We start from the raw sequence: 18622 nt of genomic DNA, 5'->3' as shown, positions 1-18622 counted from the left end.
ATCTCTCCGCATTCCAGACCTGGGACGACTAATTTGGCGCAACATGCCCACGGCCCGAGCCCCTTTCATAGCAATATGGTTAATCTGGGGCTGCCATGAAACATTATCGTCTTAAGTGACCCCTAAATATTTTAATGGTTTAACCTATGGTATTATTTGCTGCTGATACATTACAGAGAGAATTACAGAATCTTTTATATTGAATACGAGGACTGCGCTTTTGTTTACATTTAATGTGAGACTCGAGCCACGCAACCAATTCTAAATAGAGTTTAGTTACGTTTGCAAGTGGAGATAAAGGGATTGAATATCCGATGCAGTTGCAAAAAACGCAATATCATCCGCATATACGTAAGTGCGAACGTCATGATTAACTGGTATTCAGCTGAGTAGTATGTTGAAAAGGACTGGTGAAAGGACTGCTCCTTGCGGCACTCCCCTGGCTTGCTTATATCTGCCAGAATGAACGCCGTTTAATGCACAGTAAAACTCTCGGTTTTGGAGGAATACAGATGTCCAGGCTACAAAATAATGTGGAAACTGAAGAGATTTTAATTTTTGCAATAGAATGCTATGCTCAACGCTATCATAGGCCTTGGCTATATCTAGCGTTATCACGGCAGCATGCATTTTTTGGCGCCGCGCAAAACGAACTCGACTCTCCAGATCAGCATGTGCATTCCAGATGGAACACTTTTGACGGAAACCAATTTGGCAAGGGCTGAGGATATTTTCTTTATTCATGAATTCCGAAACACGTAGAAGTATAACTCTTTCAATTAATTTTACAATGTTTGATGTTAATGCAATTGGTCTAATATTATCAATGGACAAGGCACCGCCTTTATTCTTTAGTAAAGGAATTATTTTGGCAAGTTTCCATTCTGGGTGTATCCAAGCATGTTTGATGAAATAATTTACTAGCTCTAATAACGTCTCAGGCGACTCGTCAAAAAGCATTTTTAACATTTTTGAAGTTACTTTATCAGGACCGGGAGCAGCGGCTGGTAATCTCATAACTGTAGGAGAAAGCTCAGAAACGGAAATTTGAGGATCATTATTAACTGGTTTCATTTGCATTACAGGTATCGAGCCCGAAGGAAGTGCAGACGAGAAACGCTTCTCCAGTCCTTTGGCAATTGTTTCAATTGTGTCTATTGCTTCATGGGGAGTCAAAATAAAGGAATGTAGATTTTGTGCTTGCGGAATCTTTTTCCGCGAGCGTAAAAAACTAAAAAGAGCAGTTCGATTGCCAGATTTAGAGAGGAAATCAAAATGCTTAGCATCATACTCGTCCTTCGCTTTTGTAGCTGCAATGAATTTGTAATCCTGCCAGTTTTTCGGGCACTGGTTGTGGAGAAGCTTTTTCCATGCCGCCTTTCTACGTCTGTAATCTCGGGAACAATCAGCATTCCACCAAACAGCTGAAGTATTCGCCTTTGAGCTCCGTACCAAGATCTCAGACTTCTTACGGCAATCCTCAATCACCGAGCATAAGCGTTTTGATTTTTGTTCTTCATCCGTACTAGTCAATGACTCAAGACTAGAGCGTAACGTTAACTGAAAGTTATTATAGTTAATAAATGACTTCAACTGAGAAGTCGCTGGAGTTACAGGGCGATTAACCTCAAACGCAATCGGTATGTGGTCACTAGAGGTGCCACAATCAAGTGTCGACCAATTATTAACGAAAAGACTGGGAGAGGTAAAAGTTAAATCTAACACAGATTGACTTTGTTTTCTTATGAAAGTGGCCGAGCCCGAATTTCTACAGGAAAAGTTATTATTTGTTATCCAATCCCAAAGACGCTTGCCACAACTATCTGTCTTGTAGCCCCATGACACATGATGCGAATTAAAATCCCCAGCCAGAAGAACTGGGTTTCGACAATTAACTAATAGCAGATCTAGAGGTTTTGTATCTTGTACACCGCTAGGGAAATAAGCATTCACTAAGGAAAACGGACAGTAACCTGGAATTTCAAAGTCTAGGGCCATTAACTCACAATCTATAGAAGATAGCTGCAAAGAAATCTTAGCCCTGTGACAGAATTTTGTACAGACAAATATAATTAAACCTCCTCCTTTTGATTGGCGATCTTGTCAGAATGAATGATGATTTTATAAATAGAAATGCTTTTCGGCTGTTAGCCAAGTTTGTTGCAAAATAATTATGTGTGGATTATATTGAGAGGAAATGTAAACTAAATCTGTTGAAGCTGTTAGAATTGAACGACAGTTCCACTGGATAACTCTTAGTGCCCCTATGATTGCGAAATCTGGGCAGCCGCAACAGCCTGCCCCGAAATATTATCCTTCGGCTTTGATGTATGCTTATGTTTCTTTAATTTGGTTGGGGCCGCGGAGAAGAATGGTTGGACATTGGAGACCCACACCGTTTTAGTGTTCTTACATCTGATTCCACCATCTCTGGTTCATTAATGTTTCCATCGTCATCTGAAGGAGCAGCCCTGTGAGGCGAAGCAACAGTAGTGCTTTCAAGAAGTTGAGAGCTTTGAGAGGGCATGTTTGCTGTGAAAGGGGCTGTTCCTGATTGCAGGGCTTGCGTTAGCTGAACTGCCAAAACGTTAGAAAAACACTCTGGGACAGTAGCAACTATTCGGTCGACCATTTTAGTCATTGATGCTTCCACTGCAGTCATTATCGCCTTTGAGATTGATGCATCCAGCGGCACACCTGATCGGGCTGACACACCTGCATAACCGTGTAATCGCTCCTTAACCTCTGTTACAGCGTCACGACGCGAAGAGCGTTTTTTATCTATTACTTCTAGAATTTTCAGCTTCTGTTTTCGAGATGGACACTCCAAGGAGTTTGCAGCGTGAGTTCCTCCGCAAAGGCAGCATTTGTCGTTTTGTTGTGAACATGATGACGAATGATGACCATCGCCACATTTGGAACACCGCACGGAGGACTTACAACCTCGAGCACTGTGACCATATCGCCAGCAATTAGTGCACTGCAGTGGCTTAGATTCAAGAGGATCCACATGGAAGATCAATGGCCATGCTTTTATCTCCGACGGGCATGAAGTTCCCGCAAATGTGGCAATCACCGACTCTGTTGGTACCCGCGTATTATTAACCTCCCGGCTGCAACGATACACCGCTACCACACCAGCCGCCGAAAGAAGGTCGAGGGTGTCAGCTGGAGTTAAAGAAGAGTCTACTCCTCGGACCAATCCTTTTGTGCATGCAATATGAGTAGGGATAAAGCTGTTCACCTGAAGCGATCCAAATGAATTGCATTTAAGCAGATCCTTCACGCAATTGAGGTTTGGAGATCGGCACAGCATCCCGCCACGCCCAAACTGCCTCACTTCTGTGATCGAGTCATACAAGGAAGAGGCTGCCTGGAGAGCAGCTCGAACAGTTCCAGGGTTATTCATTTTAATAAATCCGCCATCCTTGGGCACCAGCGCCACAGGAATGTTTGGAACGCCAGATCGTTGGAACGCTTCCAGAGGTAGATCGTGAGGCGTGATGAAAGCCGACCAGGGGGAGCGCCCCTGGCCGGGAGACTGCGTAGACATCACTTTACAGTTACAATCTCTCTGCGAGCGTTATCAACACGGTGAAAAGCGCAAATGCGCAGGGGAAAACAGGAAAAGAGGTCTAGCCGCCCAATACTTAGCCGATTCACGCCTTCTGTTCGTAGCGGTGCCCTAATGCGTTAGCAGAGTTAGCTAAGGACGAACACAAGGCCTAGCGGTCTGCCATGTGTGCCTCGTCTTTCTTCGTCCTCGTCTTTGGCTATTTAATTAGTGTAAATACTACAAGAGACTGAGACCGGTACCCATATCTAGAGGGAGCTTGCATGAAGCGATGCATGCTGGGTTAATCCGCAATGATGTCGTTGGCAGCAGAGGGCGCAGCATGGCTCTGCCACAGAGCCTGGTCTACATGGTCGCGTAGTAGGCGCCAACGATACTGGCGCGTTCGAACAGGCTAACTGCGGGTTTTTCACGATTTAAAAAAAATGCATATGCAGGAGAGCGAGAAGGCAAATGATTCCTCTAGCGGTACCGACGCGAATGGCTCGCACGGGCAAACACACGAGAGATCGATGCCAATCCAGGCAAGTATCAAACTACTCGCCAAAACTGAAATCTTGAATATCGGCGATATCGACGCGCGGCCAGAGTACTATACGTAATATTAGTACACATCCAAAACATACGTTAGGAAATCATACGCACCGCAACGTGTTCACTAGATGCCCCTCCTACACACACACACAAAGTAACAATGTGTTGTTCAACACATTTACGCGACAAAAGCGAGGCTAATAACTACCAATGTTAAAAAAGCGGGTATCCTTAGTGGCAATACGTTGCATGCCTGCTTAGCATGCAGAGGGGCCGAGGCTGGAAATCGTAATAGTTAAAAGTTTGAATTATATTTTTCAAGCAATTTCTAAAAAAATACGATTTCCTGTTTCGGAGGGAACTGCAATTACGCAAAACTCACCTCCAAGTTCCATTAAATCGGCGGAATAAAAACCTTCGTCGCCATTTCTGCTGCTACTCCAGTAAACTTCTTCGTGTTTCGCAAAGTCGTCAATAGATGACGGGGCGAAATCCCGTATTAGCGATATGTGCACGATGGCTTTCGCGCCATCGGAGTACTTCATGTAGGCAACGTTTGGCGGCGAACTCAAGGCGGGCCCTCGTTTCGGGGGCACAGCTTGTCACAAAACGCGATACCATATCTTACGTGCACCCAATTACAATTCCAACGATGGAGCAAGTAGACGAGTAAAACAGGTGAGCAGCTACCGAACTGTAGAGCACAACAACAGCAATAACGGCCTTGTCTACTATAATGGTCTACTATAACGGGATAAAAAAGCAACTGCGAACTTGGATCGGCTTGCTACCGCGAAGACTGCAAAAGCCGCAAACCAAGCTCAACATAGTTTTGACGGGCGCTGGATACGAACTCCTTATTCCTTTCTTACAAACCACCGTAATATATACATTTTATTCGTTTGTTGCCTAGCTTTCGTGAAGGAGCTATGTAGCCGAGCATGAACTCTCTCTCGTTCCGCGTTACAGCCCCGTCGTCTAGCGCATCCGTCAAGCCTGTTGACTGAATGCAGTAGCATGCGACGCAAAACTAGTTAACCACCATGTAGTTTGAAACATATACACAATACTACAAATAGAGCTTTAACAAGAAAATAGCTATGCTTATTGGCACTTTTTAACGCACAAGATGTTAAATCGCCGTTTTGCTTCGGGGCGCTGTGTAGGTCGCGCAAGCCGCGCTAAATAGTGGTAAAGTCTAGCTTGATGGCTAGGAGCGCAGGTGTCGAAATCGTCCAGGAGAAACGTCCCCTTTCCCGTGAAAGCTATGCAGCGGCGCTGATGTCAAGAGTGGTATGAGCGCACGCTGCAAATCCACTTTTTTTTGCGCTGAGACACGGTTGTTGTGCAATTGCGCTTTACCAATGTTAGAAGTTTTAGCAGGTGCCACAGTCCTTTAGACATACAAAAGCTTCTATTGCGCTACTGCTGCCATGCGGTTCCTGAAAATAGAGAAATATAACGGCATGCAGTTTTGGGCATCTGTGCGAGCCTTAAAAGGGCGATGACAAGGTCGTTCGATGTATTGCCGTTTTGTACTGTGAATAATATGCAGGTCTTTGATTCTACTCGCAAAGCTTTATTGCCTAGCTCGCTGCACATATTACGAAAAAACGCTATAGAAATCGGAATTCGCAGGCTCCTCCCACCAAGAAAGACGGCCATTTTGAAATGCTCGTGAGACGTGTTGTGACCGTGCATGGTCCCCGCTTGCGCGCACTATTGTGCGCCTGTGGGCATGGTATTGATATGTGCTGTTGGTGCAAAGGCTCTAAGTGAGCCTGTTCCCATGAATCTTTTTGTGTGAGCATGCTTTGCTTTGTCATGACCCTGTAACTGCCAAGTTGGCCCTGCCAAGGGAACGGGAACGTCAAGAAAAATACAAAGAAACGTCGCCCTGTGAGAAATAGCCGCAAGTGCGTTTGTTCAACTGTTCACCCTTCCCGTCGAGAGGCGCTATTTTCAAGTGAGGAATGCCTATTGTCCAAAGGAGACGATCGGAGTGACACGTCCGCTGACGTACAGGAGAAGAAAGGAGCATGAGGGTTACGGACATTAGAGGATTTCCCGTGAATGCAGAAAAGAGTTGCAATTGCCGGAAAGGGACAATGCTGGGAGCAGTATTCGTGGCGCGCACGTACACTTGGGTTTCTGAGAAGGAAATATTCTTGCCGGAACCAACATAGCGAATCTTTGCAGAACAATCGAAATTTACCTCCTCGCCGTTCCCACGCTCTACCCGCCAACAAGTGACCAGGCCCGACGAAACAATACTGGAACCAGTCAGTGCATCAGACCATCACTGCAGTGATGTGATCGATTGGTTGCCGATATCTGAGGGGTGTGCCCTGGAGCTGATTGGTCGGCATCTTCAGAGAGGGGATGGAGATAGGGGGGATTTAAGGACGTTGCAGAGCACAAAATGACGCTCTGAGTCCTGGGTAAACGGCTCATCCAGACGCTTGTCGCTATGAACTCTTAACGCTTGCCATTTTGCTTATATACCCTTTTTTTCATGTAAATAAGTTTTCTCGAAGTGCCATTAAACCTGCTTGTATATATTTTACCAACTTCGAAGATTCAATCCTTCATCAACCCGGAGTCTCTGCACGCTACCAATTGAAGGTCGGGTCGACTTAGTCCCGGCGTCACGACACGTCACAAAGGATACACGGTAAAGCGTCGTCTGCAATATACGATGAAATATCAAAGGACACGCTTTTTTTATTGTGACGATTGACACAGAGGTCGTCCCTCATGCAGAAGTCCTTGATGTAGATGTTACCGCACGAAAGCGATAAAGAGTAAGGCATGTTTTCGTCAGCGTAAAGCACGCTTACAGTCAGTAGGCTGTACGGTTCCTCCCTTAGCTTATCGACGCACTGATTTTTCGCCTTACACCTACGACTTTCCCAGCACGACCAACGGTCGCCTATCACCATAGTGTGAGGTCAGATCGGAGGCCGAGCGAGAACTTGACATCCGATACTCGATCGAGTGAACGGCCTGAACAGCTGCGCTTGTCTGTGGCTTAACCGAGTTAGAAAACGGAAAACAGGAAGAAGCTACATTTTATATGTTCCCGTTGTCATCAGCAATGACTTTGGCCAGAAATATCAATCGGCGCCGAACTGCCGGCTCGTTCAGCCACGAGTAGGCCTAGCTTGAGTACGCGCGTTTAGTTCGACATCGAGTTTCGATGATTACGGAGCACGCATTTTGACAAGCTTTAGCGGTCTCGTGCGATCATCAAGGGTAGTTCTGGCAGTGGCGAACCCAAATCGACGACTGCTTACATCACAAAACGAGTGCACATTGAGCGGGAAGCATCGATATATGTGACCCTGTCTAGTAGGCGCCGCATGTGTGTATACCTGGCAAAGACAGGGGACGTAGCATCCACGGCACTTCTTGCAGCGCAGTTGTAATTTGTGAGCAAATATAGGTGCAACTGATGCGAAAAGAAGTGGCAAGTTTTGGTATTGCTAGCTCAGCTTGCATTTTATGTCATGCGAACAAACAGTAATTAAGTTCCAGTAATTAAGCTGTGTAAACAAACACGCTGGGTTGCAGTCGTCATCAGCGAATCGGAGCATTGCTGGGGGAGTTTAGGTTCACACACTACATACTAAATGGTGTATGCTTACGTTCAAGCACTCACGAGAAGTCATTTGCTGGAGAAGCACTAGAAAAACGGAAGGTGAGGCTCGTGCCTCCGTCGCTATCGGGCGCGCAGCTTAGGGGGATGCGAGACGGAGACGGCGGTGACTTGAGAGGCACTTGTTCGGTGCGGGCATGCAGTGAAGAGCAATCATATTGCATTAGGTTTCGCGATGACGGGGCTGGAGCCGCGGCGGTGGCACATTCTTTCGTGCAATGACCGTGGCCAGAGTGAACATAGTTTTGCAAAAATGCTTTAACAGCCAAAAATAATTAAGTCTAACACGCGCATTTAACAGCAAGACACGAGGTAGCGATTCGTTCAAAACTTCTGGCTGCTCTAATGCCGCAAGGTATGCTCTCAAGTCGAGTTATGCTTGTTTGAAATTTACTCTTAGGTTTTGGACACAAAGAGCAACGGCAATAGCTCAACTGTCAGGAACATAACGCTATCCCCTCCCCATTTTCGCGGCACATGTACGCGGTTGAAGGAAACATGGGACAAGTGCCGTTTTATATGCGGGAGCGCTTGTTGCTAAAACATGCTAATCCTTATAACGTATAAATAATACGCTTCTGATTTCATGCTGTTACGTTTCGCCACCGACAAGTGTGTCAGCTGACGAGGCCACCGCATAGCAACAGGCAGAACAGCGAGCGGATCGGCATTTCGGCGCCGTTCATCGGCCTCCCAACGCTTCCTCCCGCGGGCAAGTCTCGACGTGATCCTGCCACGAGCAAAATGTGTGTGCGTGCGTGTGTGAGCAAACGCCGGCCAAGCCCGGAGCTCGAGGGAGAGTGCGTCGCCCTCGCCCGTCTGCAGGATGTGGAGGAGATGCGGTCGGACCACCTGCGATTGAGTCATCCCGTCTTGCCCAGACTTGTCTGGCTCTCCATTTCCTGTGAGGGCTTTCCCTTTCCCTGTGAACTGGCAAGCCTATAAAAAGCAGCGGCCGACTCCGCTGAGAGAGACTACTTTGACGCGCTGTTGACATGAAGCTAGACACCAACTGTGTGAGAGTGTCTGTATCCTCTCCGGGTCAGCTTCTATGCCCGTTTCTTCATGATGATGTAGTAAAGGTTGTTTCGTTAGAAGATGCCTCGTCTTTGCTGGGACCGTTCATGCCGTCCGCCGAGCCACGGAGCCGCCAGGTCAACGCTAAGAGGGGCCGCGAGCCGCACGTAACAACTGGCGTCAGCGGTGGGCTGAGCACGCGAGCCTCAACCGTAATAACTGCTGGCAACGGTACGATAGCCAGTCGCGCAGCCAAAACCTAATAACTGGTGGGCAGCGGTGGGACGACGGCGACCAAGCCGTAACCGTGGTCGGAGGTACGAGCCAGGCGATACCGTCGTCCAACAACTGGTGAACAGCGGAGGGATGAGGATGACCAAGCCGTGACCGTGGTCGGTGAAATGAGACAGGCCTGACCGAGGTGCAACATCTGGTGGGAAGAGCGGAGATGTCCTAGGCCTGACCCGTGAAGCAAGCAGCTCAGCGGAAAGCCGGGAGCAGTGCAACGAGCCCTGTGTGATGACTGGTTGCCTGCAGCGGTACGACGGCGTTGGATTCTTGGCTGCGAGGTTTGGTGAGTGCGGGACTTTCTTCTACTGAGTTTTGCGAGGCTTTTGTTAAGTACAGAACAGAGCTGGTAATTGTGTTGTCGTTGTTGCTGGGTTAATTGCAGCAAGGCAATAGTGGGCAGTAGAGAAGGCAGCACTCGGAACAGCCATGTATTTGGATTTGAAGTCGTTGCGCTAACCGAAATTGCTTGAGCTTGCGGAGGAGTTGGGCCTGAATTTTTCACTCAAAAAACCAGAAGTGTTAAAGGCTATTCTTGCGATGGAAGCTGAAGATGACGAGCTTTTGGAATGCCTTGAGATCACTGACGAACGTCACGAGAAAGAGGAACGTGAACGTCACGAGAAAGAGGATCGTGAGCGTAGGGAACGCCACGAGAAAGAGGACGCCCTCTTAAGGAAAGTGATGCAGCTGGAGATTTCAGCACATGGAATGAGCGTGGAAAAGATTAAAGCTTTTAATGCCATTCATTGTAACGGTTCAATACCGCGAGACGGTTCACCACCGTTCCTCATTGCCGAGGATATGGCAGTGTATTTGACAGACTGTGAGAGTGTCTGTAGAAGTAAACGCTTCGACCGAGATAGTTGGACGCAGAAGTTGGTAGCTCTTCTCTCCGCTGAAGCGTCGGAAGAAATCAAGCGATTGGTTGGCAACCGCTTGAAAAATTGTGATGAACTAAAAGAGTCATTGCTGATACGATATCAGATAACGCCTCATGATCTTCAGAAAAGATAGAGAGCGAGAAAAATTGTTACAAGTCGTACTTTGATTTGGCGTATCAGTTGAAAGCCGCTGTAAGCGAATGGCTAGACTGTGCGGAAGTTCCGGAGCAAATCGAACTTGCACCGGAGTGTGAGACACAGCTTGGGGAAACGGCTGAGCAATGTGACCGCAGTAGCGAGCCGACCGAGCCTCGAACTGAAGAGTATCCTGTTACCTTGGTCGAGCCACCAGCTGAGACGGTTAGCACAGGCTTAACGGCGAGAAGTCCGAAGTGACGCCGTTGAGCGAGGTGAACTGCATGCGGACCCAAGCAGCTGTAGGAGATACAGTTCCATCAAATGAGCGTGGGGAACTGGTAGTAACTGAACCGTCTCTCGAGTCGAAAGCAGAAGCTTGTTTAGAGCGCTACGGAGATGGAAATGAGCTAGTAGAGGAGAAACTTTCAGTTTCCGAAATCAGCTGTGTCGTAGAGCAGGGCACGCAGAAAAACGAAGTGCCGATCAGGAAAACTGCGCAGCCCGCGAGTTGTGATCTGCCAGGGCAGACCGACGAGGAATGCGCGTACGCTGTAGAGAGTGAGACTTGCGAAGGCGACAGCGAGCGACCAGAGCAGAGTCAGAAGCGTTCGAGCCCCGATACCATGCTAGGTTGTATTCGCGAAAGCAACCCCAGTGCGAACGCGGACGTAGCACACATGACCCTAACGCAATCCGAAGCGCCCCAGCTGTCGAAAGGGCTTGATCGTGCGCCGGTTAGCTCTGAGTGAGGCGACGCATTGAGTGGCGAGCCGCCAGAGCAAATCCCTCGAAGGGGGACTGACGTCAGCCGTTGCTGTGGTTCGGAATTGACTGAAAGTGAGTCATGCGCGGCTGGCCGCGATGTATACGTGGCGCCGCACTTTGACCACTTTGACGACACCGGTGCCCTACTAGCTCCGGTTACCGCTAGAATGTTGACCGCTAGCTTGTCAGAGATGGCCAAGAAAGAAAGTAGAAGGCTAGTATTCCAGTGCGGCCGACGAAAAAAGCGGAAGGGAAGGCGCGAGAAAGAATGCTGCCATCGTAAGGAGAGCAAACTCAAACGAATACGAAAAGAAAGCAGAGAGCCTGTGTTCCAGTGCTGCAGTAGAAAAAAACGGAAAGGCAGGCGCGCGAACGAATGGAGCAAGTTGAAGCTATCGCGAAAATGAAAGCGACTATCCCAAAGGCACTAATGCACCCGTGCCGAGAAAATGCGTGACTGGTGCGCAACCCGTAAGGAGAGGGATAGGTTGTTTAGAAAGTGAGCGACTCATGCTCATTCGTTTCGTTGCACAGAAACAGGAAGGTACGGTTGTTCCGTGAAACGGACAGCCGAAGCTTTAGTGAAAAGGGTGATCTCAACGGTAACTCCGTTGGCTGGACTCGGAGCCCATGACGTGAGAAGAAACCTGTATTCACTAGTTGATGTTTTTCTTCCTGAAATACGGTTTTGAACAGATTGCATTGTATTATTTTTGTTTGAGAAATATGTTTTTGAAAGCGCGATTTTCAAATTTGTGGACGCGTTCCAAGTGCTGCTGAGCTGCCCTTTAATATAGATGGGGGCATAAGAGGGAAATAGTCTGGCAAAACTTATTGAAGATTGTGCCGTGCTTGCTGGCTAAACGGTTGAGTTTTTATGGTGGTTGTGACGTTGTGGGTTGTCAGAAAACTTTCCTGAAGACAAGTTGCAGAGTGCCTTGGGAACCAGGACTTGCCAAGGAATTCTTCAGGCTGACTGGCTCAAGAGAAACAGAGTCGGACAACCCCGGCTAGCAGCAACATCCCGATCCCTCCGGACAGCGGATGCAGTCCCCTGCCCTTCGGGACCTCCCTTCCCCGGCAGGGCAGTCTGTTACGTTTCGCCACCGACAAGTGTGTCAGCTGACGAAGCTACCGCATAGCAACAGGCAGAACAGCGAGCGGATCGGCCATTTCGGCGCCGTTCATCGGCCGCCCAATGATTCCTCCCGCGGGTAAGTCTCGACATGATCCTGCCACACGCCAAATGTCTATGCGTTCGTGTGTGTGCAAACGCCGGCCAAGCCCGGAGCTCGAGGGAGAGTGCGTCGCCCTCGCCCGTCTGCAGAAGGTGGAGGAGATGCGGTCGGACCACCTGCGATTGGGTCATCCCGTCTTGCCCAGGCTTGTCGGGCTCTCCATTTCCTGTGAGGGCTTTCCCTTTCCCTGTGAACTGGCAAGCCTATAAAAAGCAGCGGCCGACTCCGCTGAGACAGAGACTACTTTGACGCGCCGTTGACATGACGCTAGACACCAACTGTGTGAGAGTGTCTGTATCCTCTCCGGGTCAGCTTCTCTGCCCGTTTCTTCATGATGATGTAGTAAAAGTTGTTTAGTTAGAAGATGCCTCGTCTTTGCTCGGACCATTCATGCCGTCCGCCGAGCCACGGAGTCGCCAGGCCACCGCTACCGAAAGGCCGCGAGCCACACGTAACTGGCGTCAGCGGTGGGCTGAGCACGCGAGCCCCAACCGTAATAACTGCTGGCAGCGGTACGATACCCAGTCGCGCAGCCAAAACCTAATAATGCCTAAATTATACAGCATGAGTCCGTCGATTTCGGCCTCCTCGGCAATCTCTAGACGAAGCCCAAAACAAGTCCGGGGATCTCTAAGGTCGCATATTATAGTGAAGGCTACTCAAAGAAAAGAGAATATGTGAATAAAATATTTTTGCTGAAGAAAAAGAACTCATTCACCACCATCCACGACGTGAAATCAAGAGTGCAGCCGGTACCACGAATAGCAGACGACATGGAGACATCAGCGTTGACTTTGGGACGTCAGTGGACAAAGGTTGCCAGACCAGACAGCTGATTCCGATAATAATAATAATTATTATTTTAAAACTATACTTCATGAAATGAGCTCAAATTTCGAGGATTTATAACTTAACATGTGAGGACTTCTGAGTTAGCTACCATGACCCTTTTAATTAGTTTCCTGCTGGCCTGAGCACGCATGCACGCATTTCATGAATGTTAAAGGCAGTGATTTCAAGTGTGTCTTTTCAGAGGCAGAATGTTTTTATTAGGTAATTGTATGCGCGCATCTTTTTCTTCTTCTCCTAATTGAACGTCACAGGCATTATTGCCAGGACGTACCATATAATTATATAGTTATATACACAAATACACACAGCGACAAAAAAACGCCAAACCTGGCTTATTTCATGAGTTTCCTCTGAAACGCTGACGGCGCTCTCAACCGCAGCGCTCTGTTTTGCTCTAGCGGCATTTTATGCGCAAAATAGAGGCCACTTCTCTCTTTGGTAGCGCGCGACGTTCTTCACAGTTAGGTGCAGTCATTTAGCCACAGAGAAACTTTATATTTTTTATGCATAGTGCGAGCCTTCCACGGATCTTCTTTCATTTGTACATACCATAATCTTCTTCTTTTGTACATACCATCGTCATCGTCCCGCGGCGCCGGCTCCAGCACGCGCCTGGGTTCACCATCAGATTAAAACGCTGACACGGCGTACCTTGCATGCCGTCACGACTTTGGCGTCTCCACCTGGCCTTCTTTCACAAGTGGTGGAGGTGAAATTTGATCCTCTTGCTGCCTTGTGCCCTGCCTCTTGCTGAAGCTACGTTCTGGTCGCCGTTTGGCAACAACCACCATCGTTATGTCAACCGAGAGCAGTCCCGACCCGGCCGGACCCTCTACCTCGGCTACACCGCCGCCTCCCCCTGTGCCCACACGACTACGCGACCCGCCGCTGTTCGCCGGTCGTCGCGACGAGGACGTGGATGACTGGCTTGACACTTATGAACGCTGCATTGCCTACAACCGGTGGGATGACACTTCAAAATTCCTCAACGTTTCCTTCTACCTTATTGAAGTCACCAAGAATTGGTTTATCAACCGCGAGCCCCACGCCACTAACTGGCCCACCTTCAAACAGCAGTTCCGCCAATACTTCGCCGACCCGGCAGTTCGGACTGAGATCGCGAGAAACAAGCTCGCTTCCCGTCTGCAAGGTCCCGATGAGTCGTATGCGTCTTACATAGAGGCCATACTTGCACTTTGCCGGCGTATTAGTCCCACCATGCCTGAACCTGAACGCGTGCACCATGTCATGAAAGGAATCAATTCTGTTGCTTATAACACCCTACTCTCCCAGAATCCATCAAGTGTTGATTCCATAATTACGACCTGTCAACGCCTCGAACAGCTGCAGTCCTCCCGATTACAGCCCGGCGTCTCTACTGCCCCCCCCCCCTCTTCTGACTTCGATCTACGAGCCCTAATTTGAGGAGCTCCAAGCCTTGAGCACTTTCTGCCGGCACGGGTGTCATCACTCTTCTAATAACGCCAGCCTCCGCACCATCATTAAAGAAGAATTTGCAACTATCACCTACCCTGTAGCACCTGACCCTCCTGCACCTCGTACAGCACCGACGTATGCTCATGTTGCTGCATCCCCTCCCCCTTTTGTCCCCCCCATGATAAGCACCGCCCTACAACCACATCAACGCCATGACGACGGCTGAGCCTACGCCGCCCTATTACGCACCTTGGCGCCCCTCTCGCCCAGTGTGCTACTACTGTGGAATCAGAGGACATATTTCCCGCTTCTGTCGTCGACGCATTCAGAACGAGCGGCGTGGTTACGACGCCTTCGAAAGTGACGTACCCTCATATTATCAGCGACGATCTGTTCCCAGCCCACCTCGTCGATCCTCTCCACCGCCGGTATCCTCGTCTGAACCAAGTGGCGCCCATGTATCCCGACGCCGGTCCCTTTCCCCATACCTTCGCTCTGTTTCTCCACTTCGACCAGCAACAACTGTTCCTGTCCGTCATTCGGAAAACTAAGCGATGCAGTTTCCGGAGGTGAAACTGCATTCTGCGAACTTACCAAAAGTCCTCCTCATCGCCCGTACAATATGATTTCCGTTTTAGCTGAAGGATTACCGGTCAAAGCTTTGATTGACACAGGGACTGCAATTTCTGTTATTCGCGCTGATTTGTGCCACCGTTTGCGCAAAGTAATGACACCATATGATGGACCTGAACTTCGTGGAGCAAATGACGTCCCTCGACATCCTTCATCAAAGTGTACAGTTCGAATTGTTATAGACGGCGTCCGCCACCGTGTGCAGTTTGCTGTGCTTTCACCGTGTGCGCATCAGATGATTTTTGGACGGGATTTTTTGTCGACCGCGTCAGCGTTAATTTCTTGTGGCAACCGTGTCATTCATATGATAGACAGTGATTTTTCATCTGACATGTCTGAAGGACGTCATTCCCTCATTGCCGCAGTTGACACTGTATTGCCTCCACAGTGCGAAAAACTTGTTACCTTTGTTTCGGGACACATCATTGACGGGGGTGTACTTCTCGCACCATCTTATCGTCATCTTGCACGTGGAATCGCCTTCCCATCAAGTCTTGTACGATTCCGCAGCGGCTCAGCGATAGTAGCTGCCACGAACACATCCCGTGAATCCCTCGTGCTGACTAAAGGAACTTCCCTGCCATGCATAGTGGATGCTCACCCTAAGTCCATGATGGTGCTCACCGCCCCGCTACCTCAGCAACGTGATTCATCGCACGTCACTCTTCTGATGCTGTCGAAGATAATCAGTCCGGACCTCATGCCGCACCAACGCAAAGAATTGCTGGAATTGCTTCAAGCCCATCAAGCCATTTTTGATGCCACTTCAAACTCGAAGATGGCATACTACGCCGCTACGTGTATTGCCCTGATGGAACTCGTTGGCTCCCAGTCGTGCCAACGTGCGCTTCGCCCACGTATACTGGCGGCTTTCCACGATGACGCTACTGCAGGTCACTTTGGTTTTGACAAAACATATGACCGCGTGAAAAGACGATTCTTTTGGCCTGGCCTATCTTCTACCGTAGCTAAATACGGCGCTTCCTGCCATCTGTGCCAACGCCGCAAGCGGCCGACTTCTTCGCCCGCTGGCCTCCTACAGCCTCTTCCATGTTCCGCCACGCCATTCGACGTAGTCGGCATCGACTTATATGGTCCCCTACCTCTCTCCGATGGGGGTAACCATTGGATTATAACAGCTGTCGACCACCTTACACACTACGCTGAGACAGCCCCTGTACCGACTGGTTCCGCCGAAGAGGTAGCTAATTTTTTTTGCGATCAATTGTCCTGCGTCATGACGCTCCTCGGGTGCTTCTAAGTGACCGCGGGACGGCCTTCTTATCGACAGTCGTTGAAGAAGTTCTTCATGCGTCATCCACTCTTCATAAGACAACCTCAAGCTACCATCCCCAGCCTAACAGTCTGACTGAGCGATTTCATCGCACTCTATCCGATATGATATCCATGTACATCACACCGGATCACCGAAATTAGGACACTATTCTACCATTCGTCACATTCGCCTATAATACAGCAGTACAGCGGACTACCGGTTACTCTCCGTTTTTCCTCGTTTTTGGCCGTCCTCCCACTACAATGCTCGACGCTTCCTTCTTCTCTACGCCTGACTACTCCTCATCAGTACCAGCCCAGTTCTTATCCCGTGTGGCCAGATGCCGTCATCTTGCCCGCCTCAACACAGAAGCGCGCCAGGAAGACCGCAAGAGTCGCTACGATTCTACGCATCGTGCGGTCTCTTTTTGTCCCGGTGACGAAGTCCTGCTTTACACACCACTGCGCGCCCCGGGCCTTAGTGATAAATTTCAGCGTCGCTATCTTGGTCCCTACAAGATCATAAACCAAACTTCCCCGTGAACTACTAAGTCACACCTGATGATCCCCCAGCCGATCGACGCCACCGTGGAACTGAAATTGTTCATGTCTCCCGCTTGAAGCCGTTTGTGGGCCGCGGTGCATCGGTTGGTTAAGAGCGGCCAGGCTGGCCGCTTCCGACCCCCCGGGAAGATTGTGTGAGCCTTCCACGGATCTTCTTTCATTTGTACATACCATAATCTTCTTCTGTACATACCATCGTCATCTTCCCGCGGCGCCGGCTCCAGCACGCGCCTGGGTTCACCATCAGACTAAAACGCTGACACGGCGTACCTTGCCTGCCGTCACGACTTTGGCGCCTCGACCTGGCCTTATTTCACAATAGTTTCGTTTTTTTCCTGAAACTGGTCTTTGCCGCGAAAGCCTTTTACCTTTTTACAATCACGTCGCCATGAGCCAGGATAGCCAACCTGTGACTCCGAAGCATCGTAAGCTCTATTTAAGCAATGAAAACAGCCCATGTGTTGTGCCATGCTCCACAGCATGCTTCAACAAGCAACGATCGGTCAGGTCGAGCGTTTCGGCTGAAGCGCTACCTTCAACTTCTGGTGACCGGAGCCAGAATGATGCTGCCGCACCTGATGACTGCGTTGACTCCAGTGCCGCTGGGCATAGGAGGGAATCCGTCATCGGGTCTGTGCCGTTAGCAGGTGCCGCAAGCTAAACAAGCTGCAGCGAGGAGTGCTCTCGATTGGGCATCAGTGGTGACGACGGCAGCGAGGCCCAAGATTGTGGTTTTTCGCACGAAGAAGGCAGCGCTTGGTGAGCTACTAAAGTTGGTCGATGCTTTGTTTGGTTAGCAGTGAACGAGCCTGCCGCACTCAAAGTACCTCTTCAGAAAGCTCTGGTCACTAAAATGATCACGCCTCCATAATCATCATTATTATTGTGAAATTTCCCCTTCTCTCTTTGGCCTCACCCAAGAAAACCAGAAAAAGTTTTGCAAGTTATGCAAAATCATAGCACTAAGTGTTGGTAGTGTAAAAAAAGAAGCTTTTGTGATAATGGATCTCAAGGAGCAGCTTCTCCAAATCACCAAGAAAGCTGGAGATCTTTTCACAAGTCTGTCCAAATTGGCTAAAAGTGGGGGGCAGCAAGCAGGGATTTAAATGACATCAGTAATGCTGCAGTGTGCCAGGGAATGCGCCAACGAGGACATCTGAACTGAGTGACTTAACATTGACTTTAAACACCGATAGCAGCCCACTAATCAAATCCAAGAATTCCTCCATCTGGCCAATTTAGTTATGTGTTAATGAGCTGCCACAGCCTCACCGAAATGGGAATTACTTCCTAGGTGAGTTGTGATTTGGATCTAAACACCCTGACATTTCTGTGTTTCTAGAAGCATTTGTGAACACTTTGCAGACTGTTGGTGAGGTTATTTGGCAACATGGTGCTACAGCTTTCATTTCAAAATATATGTATCATGCGTGTGTTTGGATCCCCAGCAAGAGCATCTGTTGACAACCACAAGCAGTTTAATGGCTTCTTCGGTTGGCCCGTGTGCCTGGAATGTTAGAAAATGGAAGAAGGTAGGAACGTCGAAACTTTACTGGTATTTGTTATTAGTTTCTTTGCACCATTTTGTGGCTGGCCGGGTAGCAATTACTTAACAAAACTCAAAATTGAAGTCAATACTTGCGGACACCTTTCTGTGGCTCTACAGCGAGGGTGAATAATTTGAGTAAATAAAGCAGTATCTACTGTTTTATCAAATAGATACAGAGCTCAGACCGAGCCAGCCGCACTATTTTACTTAGGAGCA

At 48.9% G+C, this 18622-nt stretch overlaps 1 pseudogene; it reads right to left on the bottom strand.

Annotated features, from left to right (window-relative positions):
* The window catches only part of LOC146184442 (uncharacterized), a 38711-nt pseudogene extending 24171 nt beyond the window's left edge, over positions 1 to 14540 (bottom strand).
* Positions 14541 to 18622: the final 4082 nt, after the last annotated feature.

The sequence above is a fragment of the Amblyomma maculatum genome, chromosome 7, assembly GCF_055883805.1.
Source record: "Amblyomma maculatum isolate TAMU_Amacu chromosome 7, ASM5588380v1, whole genome shotgun sequence".
Classification (NCBI taxonomy): domain Eukaryota; kingdom Metazoa; phylum Arthropoda; class Arachnida; order Ixodida; family Ixodidae; genus Amblyomma; species Amblyomma maculatum.
This window is presented reverse-complemented; position numbering and strand designations above follow the sequence as displayed.